The following is a 13,039-nucleotide window of genomic DNA, read 5'->3' on the forward strand; positions in this document are numbered from 1 at the left end:
ATTTTATATTATCTATTCCTTTATTTGCTTAGCTTGACATTGAATGATCAGTTACATTACTACATTTTGTTATATTTATTTTTGAAATAATAATTTCACAGGTGAATCACAAGAAGCAACTACCTAAACAAAGTTGAGAATCTGAGGGTGTCCTACCATACCTATCCTGTCCTGTTTGAAGAATTCCAGGCCAAGAAAAGTGATGCGCAGACTTCTACACTCTCTGCACATTTACTTGTTTGACAAAGCAATTTATTCCCAAGTCAATAAAACAATGTATCAATGTTTTCAATATCTTTATTTGAATTCAAGATAAAAAGGTTATTACATGTACATACCAATTCTTGTTTTTTTGTGTACTGGTAATACATGCTACGAAAAATTGTAATATCATAAAGTGTAGTCACCCTGATGCTTATACTTATGTGACTTTTTTTATTTAAGAGGTCTTCCCAAGTTAAGTCAGTAAAATCTAAATCTGCAAAAATTCTATCATTAAGGATTCAAAAATACCTTCCAGTTATGGCTGAATTGTCATGGATTCTACCTGCATGTATACTATAATTGAACTATGCCTATATAATTCAATAACTGTGAACAAACTCCAACATTATACCCCCTATACATTTTTTTTTCTGAAAATGCCAATATCAGTTTTCTAAATGTGACCTTGAACTTGCCAAAATGATACTGGTTAAGAAAGAAAAGATGCATCTTCTATTCATCATAAATCTTTAAATAAAAGGGAGATATTTACTTTTTCTCCATTACAACATTATGGACCTGACATGAGCAATTTTTTTTGCCAGTGACCTTGAACTTGCCACAATATCATGGGTAAAGGTTATGATGTACTTTCAGCTTACAAATAATCTTTGAAGTTTCCAGTTTCAATACTTATCCATGAGGGAGTAATGAAATGAAAACAAATTTCACACATTTACTGCCAGTAATCTTGACATTGGATAAGGTCATGAAACACCATTTAGTCATAAGCAATCTTTGTGTCAAGTATCATTTGCAAATTATGCATTTGACAAAGGTAATACACTTTTTCTGCCAGTTACCTTGAACTTGCTTAAAAATGACCTTGATTTAAGATCAGTCATAACCTCAGGTCATGCTCAATACTTGTGATAAGTATGAGCCTCTAAACGTTCTCAATTACAAGATATAGTCAAACAGGAATTATAGATTTTTATAAATTTTTATTTTATAAAAATCACCTCAAACTTCATCAAATAACCTTGGGTCAAGGCCATCACACATATATTCAATTTATGCATGACACACAAACTTTCAATGCTTCTTCAATAGGATATCAGGGTTTGGGCTACAGTCAGCCTTTTCATTAGCCCTCATTCAAAAAAGTGTAAGGTAAATATGAACAACATAAAGAAAAGAAAATGAAAGAAAAGACAAAAATTTTATATTACTTAAAGATGAATGAAAAATGAATCTTATACTTGTGTATTTGGAGCTAGATTTGAAAAAAAAACAAAAATCTAAGTTATAAACTTGACTGCCGTTAATTTGAATGTATTGTGTAAAAATATTATACATGTGAAATATTCTACCACTTTCTACCATTGGCCCATACATGTCTGAGAGAGGAACAAACGACAACTCTGCATAGGAGATTGACATTCTACAAGTTTAAATAAGGTCCACAGTATCAGTTAACATAATAAAAAACTATACTAACATCACATGTAATTTTTTTTTCTGTAGCCAGAAGATTAATAATAGAACAATAATTTCTTCTTGGGTTGCAGTTTTGTTGAAGTGTATACAGTGAATTGTTAGATTATGGTCACTTGACATAGGTGGAGTAAAACCTCTCTTAATGATAAAACTTGGATATTTCAGAGTTCCACAGATCCATATACATGTAGGGCATTCAGGTGGGTTCAATTTCTGGTGGCCAGATAGTTAAATTGGTAGAGCAAATGACTACTGATTCAGGGGGCCCTGACTTGAATCCTGGTCTGGTCCATACACCCCATTGCTTATCTCTTTTTTTGTCTATGCAAAGAACTTGACAATGCAGACTTTCCCTCAATGATAGAAGTGCTTGTCTCTGCAGACTGTACTTGTGACCTATAGTACACATACACAAGGAAAAATCTTTTAAGACTTTAAGAGAACATAGTGTCTTTTTGAATTGATCTATTTCATGTTTCAATGTTGTTAACAGCATATTTCTAAGTTATAATAAAATGATACATACACATGTAAAAATTGACTCACATTTTTTCAGGTAATCATATTGACTTGTTACAATCACTGGAATCTTGGACATCCATCGCATTCAAAGACAAGTGTCACAGAAGGTGTGTTAGACATACCCTTGTTGCACTTCATATCTGAAACAATGACACCAAAAATTTGTAGGGGATGTTTCATTAATCATTACATGTAACTGATCTTTTTAAATTAAATACAGTGGTCTGCAACTGCACTAGAAAAACATGAAATCAAAAGGCCCATGGCTACAATGATCACCTTAGTCACTATGGCCATGTTGTTCTTTATAAGCAGATTCTCCCCCCCCCCCCCCCCCGGCCCATATCTTCCAAAGTAAAACTTGTTTTGCCTGTTCTGGCTCAACCCTAGCCCCTTGAGACATGAGGATCCCAGCTTCCCTAGAAATATTACTTATCTTTTTATTGTTCTTGAGAAGAGATTTTTAAAGATTTGTTTCCATATATATTCCTTTGTAAAACTTTAATTGCTCATAATGGCCCCACCATACCCCCCGGGTCATAATTTGAACAAATTTGATTGAACGTATAATACACAACCTAATGCTTCCATGTAAATACAGTTGAACTTCAGTATCGAGAACACTGATATCTCGAATACCATGGATATGTCGAAGTCCCAATCGCTTATTGTTTAAGTAATATACCCTTGATATCTCGAATCCTCAGATATCTCAGAGTTTTTTCTTGGTCCAATCGATTTCAAGATAATGAGATTTTACTGTATGAACAATTATGCCTTAGCTTGATTGAGAAGATTCTATGAAAAATTCCTACATATTCTAATGTAAAACTTGATCACCCATTGTTGCCCCATACTACCCTAGAGGGTCAATTAAGCTATGAATGATCGTGAATCTACACTTGAATCTACACTATAAAATAAAGCTTGCACATAAGTTTCAACTCACCTGGCCCAGTGGTTCTTGAGAAAGATTTATATTTTATCAAATATGTCATAAAATTTTCAGCTAATTATCTATTATCTCCTATTGAAAGAGAGCGGGACCTTTAATTTGAATATTCTTCATTTGATCCACAAATTTAGATCAGAATTCAAAGCTCAATTGAGCCTTTAGCACAGGAAAGCTAAATATGTTTCAAAATTAAGAGGACAATCATTTCATTCTAAGAAGGGGGGATAGAGGGCTATTTTTCAAGTCAGCTTATTTCTTTCCATACCACTACCAGTGAAGGACAAACTAACTATTTTCAAGATGATAAATACAGAAAATAATATATATTTTTTCTTCACTTATAACATTTTTAGATCCCCCCCCCCTACACACAAACAAAGGGGGGTGGGGGGGGGAGAAGGACAAATTATTTGTTTTCAACATTTTGAGGTTCAGATTATTTATTTCCAAAATCTGCAAGTCACTTCCCCCTTTCAGAATCAAATGGTCTACTCGCTTTCCACAGGCACTTGTTTCTGTAATACTTTTTTCAACCCATAGTATGATAGTATATTAAAGGTGGTTGGACACAGATTTGAAGTTAATATTTTCTCAAATTTTCTGTAAAATTTCATGACTTATATGTTGCTATAGCATTTCATACTAAAATATAATAAAAATCTTATTTCATCTCATAGTTATTGAAACTTCAAATTTCTGAACGCGTTTGATTGACACATCCTTGCACTTTCACAAATTTTAATTTTATTCTTAATACTTAAGAAAAGTGGCAATTTTGTTGTGCATTAATGAAAAATATTAAAACTATAATCCAGAAAATTCAGAGTAGAAATGTTCGAAAGCAAAACCCACTCACAGTATTGTCAGTCCGTGCTCAGTGGTGTGTGCAGACTTTAACAATTGAACACACCCGGTGAATCGTAAACATTAACAATAACAGAGCTCGTGCCCTGTTTACAAAAACAGTTTACGTTTCACGGGTGTATTCAATTTGTTAAGCTCTGTACACAACACTGAGCACGGGCTGACGATATTAGTGAGGGGGTTTGCTTTTGCACATTTCTACTCTGAATTTTCTGGATTATAGATGTAATGTTTTTCATTAATACACAACAAAATTGCTTCTTTTCTTAAATGTTAGGGATAAAGATAAAATTTTTGAAAGAGCAAGGATGTGTAAATCAAATGCGTCCAGGAATTCGTAGTTCCAATAATTTCCAGATAAAATAAGTTTTTAATTATATTTTCGGGTCATGGCCGTAGGAAGCGGGGGGGGGGGGGGGCTGTGCCCCCCAATAATTTTGCCGATATATAGATTACTGTAGAAAACAGAGCTACTACATGCTTGTGCCCCCTCAATAAAAACGTCTAATGACCTTTTTTTTTTTTGCTTGTCAAGGAATTTTTGGTTGATAGTGCCACAGGCACTTGGGGTCTGGACCCCCCCCCCCCTTTTCCATTTTTTTTCTTTTTAAATATGGGGTCAAGTCACCTTTTTCCTATTTTTGTATTCTAATATGCACTATATGTTATCAGTAATGTAACTCTTTTGTCTGTGTATGCTGTTTTTAAATATACCGTTTTCGACTGATACATAAAAAGAGAGAAGGCTTGCAACTCTTTTCTCGTCGTCTGCCTCACCTCGCTTAAACTTCGCCTGATTATTTATCTAAAGCATAAGAACACATGGAATATGCATACATCAATAAATTTGTTACACATTCTTCTTCCTTTTCGTATTTCCATTTAATTTTTATGTGCCCCCGATTTGTAAATATTTCGATTAAATCAACCGCATCTAGGGTAAATTTTGTTGATGTGCACTAGCTGGGACGGAAGTGTCCGGTATTTTCGGGCGTCATCATTAAATGTAATGTCATTCGGAACATTAAATGAAAGAGGGAAAAATATCCCGAATTTTCTCTTCATAATATATGTAACGGTAAGTTTTGTGTATAAGATAGCTCTAACTAGCAGATTCTAATGGATGAAGATTCACATTCAGCATACGACTTAGACAACCAAATTTCTCAATATTTTATTTCAAAGCTTGGAATTTTTATTTAATACAGAACATTTGTAAAATTAGAGTTACCGTTATTGCACTTCCGTCCCAGCTAGTGCACATCAACAAAATTTACCCTAGATGCGGTTGATTTAATCGAAATATTTACAAATCGGGGGCACATAAAAATTAAATGGAAATACGAAAAGGAAGAAGAATGTGTAACAAATTTATTGATGTATGCATATTCCATGTGTTCTTATGCTTTAGATAAATAATCAGGCGAAGTTTAAGCGAGGTGAGGCAGACGACGAGAAAAGAGTTGCAAGCCTTCTCTCTTTTTATGTATCAGTCGAAAACGGTATATTTAAAAACAGCATATACAGACAAAAGAGTTACATTACTGATAACATATAGTGCATATTAGAATACAAAAATAGGAAAAAGGTGACTTGACCCCATATTTAAAAAGAAAAAAAATGGAAAGGGGGGGGGGGGGGGAGTCCAGACCCCAAGTGCCTGTGATACGTTTACGAAGTTTCATGATCGGCTAAGTTTCTTACTCTGAACTTATTTCCATTAAATCAGTTGATCAAGCACTTGTAGAAGGACAGTTCCCTTTTTGTGTCGTATCTTGGGGTCATTGTTACACCTGCAAGTCAGTAATTTGCTCACAAATACCATAAAACACCACATGTTCTACTTTTTCGTCTCTACTTTCGTTTTGATTTAATGCATTTCCGTGAATATAAAGCTTACTTCCGGTAAAGGGACAAGTCATTAAAATGCTTTTTTAAATAAAAATAATGTAAAGGGATATCTCTTTACAGTAAAGAGATATCTCTTTTTGCTTGAGAGATATCTCTTTTGGACACTTTTGAAAGATATCTCTTTCACTTAGAGAGATATCTTTTAAGATAAACTAAGAGAGATATCTCTTTTACATTGAGAGATATCTCTTTAACTTGGAAAGATATCTCTCAAAGTAAAAGAGATATCTCTCTAGGTGAAAGAGATATCTCTTTAACGCTAAGAGATATCTCTCTTAATGAAAGAGATATCTCTCAAAGGAAAAGAGATATCTCTTTAAGTGGAAGAGATATCTCTTTAAGTGAAAGAGATATCTCTTTAAGTGAAAGAGATATCTCTCTTAGTGTAAGAGATATCTCTCTAAGTGAAAGAGATATCTCTTTCTTAGAGAGATATCTCTTTAAATTGAGAGATATCTCTTTAAGTTGAGAGATATCTCTGTTTTTTAAGAGATATCTCTCTAAAATAAGAGATATCTCTGTAATTTTGAGTGAAAATTTATTTTACGAATAAATAGTAAAAGGGCTTGCCATACTTTCTTAACTTTTTCTTTACATCATAAGGTCAATTAAACAACATGTACGAAGTAGCATAAAAGATTGGAAATGTACTCCTTAGAAGAACCTTTTACTTCTTTTTTTTTTTAATGAACTTTTTTATTGTGATAATTTTTCATGTAAAACTAGAGCCTCATTGATTACAGCACTCACCTGTGTAACCTTAGCCCTACTGTTCTTCAGAAATAGACTTAAGAATTGTTTCCCTCTTCAATCCGATGAAAAAAAAAATTGAACCCATATAAGGCTCCTTCCTAGCTGCAAAGGATCATGACTAACCATACTTATCAAAACTTTAAACCATGGGCCAGGGGATGCTTCAAATATAATAAAATGACTAAATTTACTTTACTTCTAAACTAATTAGATTCGATTTCTATAGCCATTGTAACTCTAACCAAGGAAATGGTATTCAAGGTAAACCGTTTCAAGGCTCTTGCATTCATCTATGTAACGTTCGAATCGATGATATTATATCTTACTTGCTTTCAGGAAATTAATTAATTAAAAATAATCTGGAGACATATATAATTTTATCTCGGGATATTATGGTTGCTAACTCAAGTTCCTTCCTAACACAGGCTAGTAAAGATGTGACATATTTCAAGTTAAAGTAATAATTCTACATGACATTTGTGTGTTTCATTTTTATACATACTGGTTTGCATTCTAAAGTAATATCGCGTATTCTAAATAGATTTATTAATGTATTTATGTATTAAAAAAACATCTAAATGTTTTTTTACCTTTTGCCACGTTATGACAACCTTGAAAATTACAAAGGACCATTCTCTATAAGGCAGTTTTTTGGCCTACAACGACTTCAAATTTTCAAGTAGTATTTTTTCCTTCAAAAACTGCATGAATCAGTAGGCTAATGATCCAATTTAATGACAAATGCTGATTGGTTAACGATGATATACCAGTAGTATTTGTTATGATATAAGGTGACAAAGAAATGTACTATCGGTCCGTTTTAGCATTAGAGTAATGGAAAAACTCAAGAGAGTGGGTGTGTTTGGTAACTCCGACTCGTGTCATAACCACCTTTAACCAACACTAAAATTTACTTGTAAACTTCTTATAAACATTAAAGGTGACTACCAAATTATGAACTTGGTTAAAGGTGGTTATGACATGTAAATAAAAACTATTCGCTTCATTTTTACTATATTTGCAGGAAAATATAATAAATGAAAATAAAAGGCTATTAGCTTATTATGTAGATAATTTTATTATTAACTTTCAGTTAGAGCACTTAGTTCTGTTAGATAAGCAAAACTTATATAAGCCATGCATTTTTACTCGAAAAATGTCAATTTTTTACGAAACAATATTAAATCAAAGGACTGGAAAGATTTGAATCTATGAAATTACATGTAAAGACAATTCTCATTGAACCGTCTGCTAGAAAGAAAGGAGGAAAATACCTTTTACATACTAAGGTGTTGATATCAGACATTCATTACAATTAATTTTAATTATTTTAGTTTAGTTTATTTATGCAATATTTGTTGTACTTATTCCTTAGGAGTACCGCATGTCTGTTAGTACTAGAAATGGCAAAAGCTATCTTTGTTGTAGTGGGCAGATACAGATTTGTTATTTGTGTTATTGACATATTTTTCTATAGGTACACATTTAACTTTTAAAGATAGGGAATTACTGATGGGATGGTTTCATAATTGGAGTTCTGGCTCAACCTTTCAGAGGGACCCTCATATTTTTCCGTACGAGTGAAATAGGATCCAAGTATTTTGAATTTGTTACCTGGGTGTTGAGAGAGGACTCAATCTATTTGGATTTCAGGAAGCAGCACGCATCTTTGGTAGCATTATTAGCCACAAGAAAAGTAGTTCTGTCTTTAAAAAAAGTAAATGCCATGGGGGAAAGGAGTTACCTAAGGTAACATGTGATTGATAATGGAATGTTGCTTTACGCCATTTCAGAATTTTTCACCCAGATAAAAAGATTATCCGCTTTAGATGAAGTGTCACAATGTTGATTTATGCATGGTTTCATTACTAGCGGGAACTCCTTTTTTTAAGGTGAAAGATTCATGACTTTTACTTTTAACGCCGAAGACTTAGCAAAGGAACAGTCACTAGCCGCGTTAAATGCCTTACATTCGGCACACCTCGGCCGATTCGTACCTCATCTAACCTCGGCTGTATCATGTAAACCTCCATTGAACCGGAGCTACTTTATACGCAGTATGGCTGCGCCCAATAATTACACGTGCACAGTGTGCTGAATTCGATCTGTTAACAAATATGTAATTATGTGAAGATACTTAGTGCATATTTCTTGGTAAGTGTTATTCTTAGTGTTACCTAAATGCTTTTGAAAATTTTTAACGTATATCAGAAGCATGTTTTTTATCGTTTTCAAAGCGTTACGTTTTCCCTATGTGGTAAACAGGCAGCCTTATCACAAACGTTAAGCGGAGACGCATATCAAGTTTCCTCGTACAGCCGAGGTTTGATGAAGGTGACGGAATCAGCCGAGGTTTGCGGAATGAAATGCCTTAGAGTTTGACGCGGCACTGGGAACGAGTATTGAACCCTTGGGCATAAAGAGTTCAAAGCGAGCGACAAACTCTTAGGGCCCATTTTGTACCGGGGATGTTAGTCTATACATATACTAAAATTTTGATATGCATATGGGAAGGAGCTGTTTAAAATCTCCCTCGTTTTTACGGAGTGCCGTTAAAAGGGGGCAGGGACTTGACTTTTATATATACATTTGTGTTTTATATTTTACATATCAATTTAAATTAAATATATTGTAATACATTCAAAATGAAATGAAATCTAAACAATTCTTACGATGTTATTTCATTTTACTTCATATAGTTTTAATACAACCGTTCTGAGTTTAATATACTGACTACTCATATGTATGATTAATGAATATGTACTTGTATTAATTTGTCTTTATTTTCTGTTAATTTAGAATCTATTTTATTAATAACAAGTCAATTTTTATTCAATCACAAGCAAAAGTCGATCAATGTTTTTAACATTTGATACATAACTATGATAGTTAAATAAATACTTCGAAACCACATTTCTTATATGAGATTTCATGCGTAAAATAGGTAGCACATCTATAAAAACAATACCCAACATTTAACTTTCATAATCACGTTTTCAACTTTAGTCAAATGCTGCATAATATCTCGTTGCAAGTTATCCCAAGAGTGCACCTCACAACCCGTAAGTCTTAAATCTTAAAATGGACCCAACAAGTCATTTTTCAGCATAGCACCTTATTTGTTCTGGATAAGAAGAATAAGTTTCAAATGTACTTCACTCTTAAAGAACCTTCAGTTCAAAGATACGAGAACGCAACTTAGGTAAGCTTAAATATGCTTTAGACGCAGCATCGGACATTTATGCACCAAGTGAATGATCAAGTATAAGCTCTAAGAGCAGGTCAGTTCATATGCTACCGTCTTTCTTCCTAGCGGCAAAGTAGAACTTCTGAAAATTGCATGATTTTTCTTTCAGAAGATGTAGGGATAGGCCAAAGGTCAGAAGATAATCGTTTAGTATGTTTTCTAAACTTTCAACTACATTTTTGTGTTTTTACTGTTTCTACTTTCCAAAATAGCCTGAATTTCTTCTTCTGAGACTTTTCCAAAGCGTACATCAACCATATTTGTTCAACCAAACGACAGGAAAGATAACTCATTAAAGCGTAATCTGACGTCATCGGTCAAGAATAATACAGTTATGGAATGGGTACTCTAGAAAAAGCAAATTTATTTAGGAATTTAAAGGAGGAAACTATTTCCCGAAGCGGCGAAGCAGGTCAGTTCCAAAATCGATGTAAGTCTAACAACAACTTACACTACAAATATAAATACTTTGTTTCAGATGCTTCACCTACTGGGGCATTTAAATTCTCAATTCCATAGATGGTGGAAGGATGTAACCTGGAAAGCACATAACATAAGCCTCTTAATTTGCAAAGATTATGTATATTTTTATACTTTACATATATGTCATGCCTATTTAAAAAAATTCAAAGATATATTTTCTTGTAAAATTTATTTAATTTTCTATCCTAAATCTAACCTGTACTAAGTTACAAAAATGCAGAGTGAAAATGTATTTTTCAAGTACATATATATGAAATTTATATTGTTGTAATTTGTTTATAATGGTATCCTATAGGCCATGCAAATTGCCCAGTCATAAGCTTGGGATTATGACTCTCTATGGCAACGACCGTTGACAAGCGCAACTGATCATTTTCCTGTATGATATTACAACATGGTTGATGGGAAGAACACACAAGGAAGTCTGATACAGAGGATCAGCAAAAATGCAGGTCTTTCATGTGTTTACACCAACCACTGCATAAGAGCTACTTGTAAAACCATGCTAGATGGTTGAGACTATGAGTCTCGGCACATAATTGGTATATCTAAACAAGATCAGAAAGTAGCTTAAAAAATTCCAAAAATTAAGTGATTCCAAGGAACGCAATATGTCAGATACCTTGACAGCAAAAATATCTAAATGAATATATTAGAAATTCATGATGGCGGCGATGTGTAATTATCATTTCTGAATTAATAGGAAATGAATTATTTTTTGCCTCTGTTTCAGACTTCCTTGATTTTCTACAATACTTCAAATTCTGATTTAATGCATCTCTACAAACATCTCACCAAAACACTAAAATATATACATGTACATTTTTCTAATTCTCCTAAATTATGGTTTACTAGCGGTCAAGATGATATTAAGGTAAACTTGGAAGACAAGAGGCCATTTTAAGCACTAGACAAAATTGCTAACGCTTCATTCAGTATTCTATTTTATTATTGAATACTTGCTTAATCAGCTCTTGTATTTTCATATGCTCTTTTGGCCAATGTAGTCTTATTGGCAGATGCCTTGGTTTCATGACAAGACCCTCAAATGACCTTCGTACTCGAAAACCAATTTCCTGAAGTCCACTGCACACTGTTTCTGCATTGATAAAAAGTTGGTGGTTACAAATGATTGTTAGTGACGTTGCAACATGAGCAGTTTCCAAGTCAAAAATCAAATGATATAGGGCGGTTTGTCTATCACATCACATAAACAATAACACAGTGTCCTGATATCCATATCCCGACCACCTCACATCCAGTTGCCCCAGTTTTACGGAACAATCTTGCCATTGGTGTGTTGTGACAACTGAATGCTGTGCAATCTATAGAAAACATTTTAATGTTTGTTAATATATCTGCAGCAGTTTTTCACAAGAGGAAAGAAAAAATCTTTGTATTTTTAAAATTTTTATAAACCTTTCCAATGAAACACTCTGCAAATACGATATTGACTACTTTAACAGGTTCTTCTCGGGTCAAACCCGCAAATATTGTTAATTTTTTTTTCTCCTGAGTCTCATACTACTATAAGCAGTTAATTATTTCCCCAAAAAACCGTGAGCAAAATCTTCATATTTTCTATGAAATAGTTACGCCTCAGAAGACAGTGTTTTTATTTATCAGTTTAGACATTAAAATGACTAACTTTGCACTTTAGTAACATTTTTACACATATGATCAGAAACAATTTTTTAAAGGAAAAAGTGAATTTTCTTTGGTGGTAGTTAGCAATTCTGTTTTATGTACATATTTTTTATTCATAACCCATCTGAATACAATCCTCAAACATTTTCCTAATTGCACTCTAAAAAGCTTCTAAATATTATTTTAAATGAATGATATCAAGCCATTGAAAAGACATATAGTAATAGAAAGAGTCTGCATAAAACTAAAAAGAAATCTTTCCATCCTAAATTTTAATTTAACTAATCTTATCCATTGTCTTACATTCATTCATGTTTTCTGTTTTTCAGCGTGTAGCTTGAGTAAAAAAATATTTTGACATTCACAATAGTATTTCACATACATGTACGTCCTTATGTAATAATATGCCCTTATCACATGCATATGGAGTTTATGTCTCCCAGTTGATTCGATACGCAAGATTATGCTCTACGTACGAAAAATTTCTAAAACGAGGCAAGTTATTGACAAACAAGTTGATGAAACAGGGATATCAACAGCTTCATTAAAAGTCATCATTTTCGCAAGTTCCATGGTCGATACAATGTCCTTGTCAGTAAATGCAATCTATCATTAAGTAGAATGCTGAATGACGTCTTTCATACTAATTTTTAGGCCATTATTCTCACACTGAATTGTCTACGGATTTTTCCGTTTGCCCGATCATGACAAGGAGCACACGGAGGGTGTTAGTGGTAGACAGGGTATGCTTACGTCTCCATGTCACCTGATCCCACCTCTGATGTTATTATAGGTCCGTGTTTTCTCTGCTCCCGATTTGTATTGTTTCAATGGACTTTTGAGCTTGATTACTGTTCTTATCTTCATATTTCATTCCTCAAATTTTTTTATCTTAGTAATATTAATGTCCATTACCAATCATAAATTAAAGTCCAGGTTTTAGACATCATAGA

General features: G+C 33.3%; 1 long non-coding RNA gene across 1 annotated transcript; it reads right to left on the minus strand.

The window, feature by feature from the left end:
* Positions 1-1,773: 1,773 nt before the first annotated feature.
* Positions 1,774-5,854, minus strand: LOC133172230 (uncharacterized). The gene is made up of 3 exons (XR_009718918.1): positions 5,750-5,854; positions 2,251-2,366; positions 1,774-2,100 (listed from the first exon to the last, which is right to left on the minus strand). It is a non-coding gene; the product is annotated as an uncharacterized LOC133172230 (long non-coding RNA).
* Between the last annotated feature and the right edge of the window lie 7,185 nt (positions 5,855-13,039).

Source organism: Saccostrea echinata, unplaced genomic scaffold (assembly GCF_033153115.1).
Source record: "Saccostrea echinata isolate AGI-Se365-2 ecotype Australia unplaced genomic scaffold, CSIRO_AGI_Sech_v1 ptg000054l, whole genome shotgun sequence".
Taxonomy (NCBI): domain Eukaryota; kingdom Metazoa; phylum Mollusca; class Bivalvia; order Ostreida; family Ostreidae; genus Saccostrea; species Saccostrea echinata.